Raw genomic sequence first — 3,168 nt, 5'->3', positions numbered from 1 at the left:
GCAGAAAACACCCAATTAGAACAACAACAAGAAAAAATAACCCCCCCACCAAAAAAAAACAAAAAAAAACAAGATATAATGTAAAGAGACCCCTGGGACAACACCAAGCATACTAACATTCACATCATAGGGATACTAGAAGGAGAAGAGAGAGTGTAAGGAATTGAAAACCTATTTCAAGAAATAATGACCGAAAACTTCCCTAACCTGCTGAAGGAAATAGACAAACAAGCCTGGGAAGAGCAGAGAGTCCTAAACAAGGTGAACCCAAAGAGGCCCACATCAAGACATTTCATAATTAAAATGCCAAAGGTTAAAAACAAGAAGAGAATCTTAAAAGCACCAAGAGAAAAGCAGTTACCTATAAGGGAGCACCCATAAGACTATCATCTGGTTTCTCAATGGAAACTTTGCAGGCCAGAAAGAATCGGCAGGGAATATTCAAAGTGATGAAAAACAAGGACTTACAACCAATATTACTCTACCCAGCAAAGCTGTCATTGAGAATCAAAAGGCAGATAAAGAGCTTCCTAGACAAGAAAAAGCTAAAGGACTTCATTATCACCATGCCAGTATTATAGGAAATGTTAGAGGGACTTCTTTAAGAAGAAGAATAAAAGAGAGAAAAAGTATGAATAATAAAATGTCAATAACTACAGATCTAGCAACAATTACTTTAAATGTAAATGGATGAAATGTTCCAATCACAAGATAGGGCGGCTGAATGGATAAGAAAACAAGACCCTTACATATGCTATCTACAAGAGACCAACTTAAGATCAAATGACACACATGGACTGAAAGCAAAGGGATAAAAAAGATGTGTTATGAAGATGGAAACAAATAAAAAAATCTGGGGTAGCAAGACATACCAGGCAAAATAGACTTTAAAATGAAGGCTATAACAACAGACAAAGAAGGACCCAATTATCCCACTTGTGGGTATTTATCTGAAGAAATCCAAAGCACTACTTCAAAAGGACATGTGAATCCACATATTCATTGCAGCATCTTTTACAATAACCAACATATGGATGCATCCTGGATGTCCATCAATGGATGAACAGATAAAGAAGAGATGGTACACATATACAATGAAATATTATTCGGTCATAAAAATGAATGAATGAATGAACGAATGAGAGATTATTGGAATCTTGCCATCTGCAACAACATGGATGGACCTAGCGGGCACTATGCTGAGTGAAGTAAGTCAGATAGAGAAGGAGAAATGCCATCTGATTCACTTACATGTGGAATCTAAGGAACAAAATAAACAAAAAGAAAAAAAAACAAATACTCATAGATACAGAGAAAATTTTGAGGGTTACCAGATGGGAAGTGGTTTGGGGAAGTGGGTAAAAAAGGGAAGAGGACTAAGAAGTACAAATTGGGAGCTACAAAATAGTCATGGGGCTGTAAAGTATGTAAGGAATATAGTCAATAATATTGTAATAACTGATGTCAGATGAGTACTAGATTTATTGGGGTGATCACTTCATAAGTTATATCAATGCCTAATCACTACATTGTACACCTGAAACTAATATAACATTGTATGCCAACTATTATTGAAAAATAAAAAATATACTTAGAAAAAGAATGCCATGAGGGTAAGGGTGTATCTTATGAGCAGTGGTCTGTAAAGTCATCTCTGATAAAGAAGATTTGAGTAAAGATCTTAAAGAAATCTAAAAGTTAGCTCTGAAGTTACCAGAGAAAGAGCACTCAGGCAGAGAGACAGTGTGGTACAGCCTCCAAGATTCCCCCGGTAACCCCTGTCTCAATTAACTTGTGTGGACATCCCTGAAAGCACAGGCCTCCACCCAGAGTGTAATTCACTTATTCTCATTATTCGGTTATTCATATAGTGAAAACTCATTTATTTCCCACGCAGCACCTAACAATGCTTGACTCATAATGCTCTATAACTATTTGTTCCAGGTGATATTAATAATTTATTCACTCATTAATGCTACAAGGATTTTTTTTCCCTTTGGTATTAATTATATGTCCAATGCTGCCCTAGGTACTGTGGAAAATACCCGGCCTCAGTGGCAGCCAGTGAGCCTCGAAGGCATCCACATATGAAGAACACATCAACCACTAAATGCTGGATAGAAGGAGAACTGTAAATGCCAAAGAGCCCCCAACAGAAGCTGGGTGGGTCAAGAAGGCCTTCAGAAAAGAGGGAAGACCTGAAGGAAGTTTTAAAGTGAGATAGGACTTGGACTGGAGGAGAGAAAGGAGAGTAGGTGGGGTGGCCAACCAACACGGTTTGCCTGGGATTGAGGGGCTCCTCAGCGTATGAGACTTTAAATGCTAAAACCAGGACTGTCCAGAGCAAACCATATGATTGGTCACCCTGAGCAGAATAACATAATGATTATGAATACGGACTTAGGAACCAGACAGCTCATAGTACTCCTCTCCTACTGTCTTAGCTGTGTGATTTTAGACAACTTCCTTGACTTATCTGAGCCTTGGTTTTCTTATTTATAAAATAAATACCCACCTTGTGAAATGGTTTTAAGAACAGAATGAGAAAATACAGAAGGTAATAAACGATAGCCATCATTATCAGCTAAATCCCAGGTTAAGGGGATGAATTGTGCTTCTCTGAAGTTCTCAGCACGTCGTGTTTGACTTGACCTGAGGCCAGAGTCTCAAGGTCAAGCAGCTGCTATGATGCTAATAGCTGTATGGCCTACTCCTCTTGGAGAAGTTACCTCTGGTGTGCCTTCTGAGGCTGGATGACATGAAGGTCCTACCAATCAACTAAGAAGCTGAAATGAGAAATCAAACACTGTGTCAAAATATATATATATTCAAGATAGTCTGTATTTATAGTCAGGGCTGCCTGTAGGGGCTGCAAAGTGCTACCTCCTGCCCTATAATTGCCAAATAGATAACAGGCAGCACCTTTAAGACACCAGGAAACATTTTAACTCTCCCTAAATTAAAAGCCAAGAAGACAATATTCTCCAAGAATAGCAAGGATGCCCTACAAACTGCAGTTGCTTCGTCTCCATAGACTTCTCTCATTCTCTGCTCCTGAGATATTTTGGTTCTTGGCTTCTCACAGCTTCTCTGGCACCATACCTGGTTTGGGTTCTACCCCTCCCATGTGCCAGCCCATCCTTAACAACTGTAACATCTTTTTTGTTT

Source organism: Rousettus aegyptiacus, unplaced genomic scaffold (genome assembly GCF_014176215.1).
Source record: "Rousettus aegyptiacus isolate mRouAeg1 unplaced genomic scaffold, mRouAeg1.p scaffold_m13_p_12, whole genome shotgun sequence".
Taxonomy (NCBI): Eukaryota; Metazoa; Chordata; class Mammalia; order Chiroptera; family Pteropodidae; genus Rousettus; species Rousettus aegyptiacus.
Note: the sequence above shows the minus strand (reverse complement) of the source record.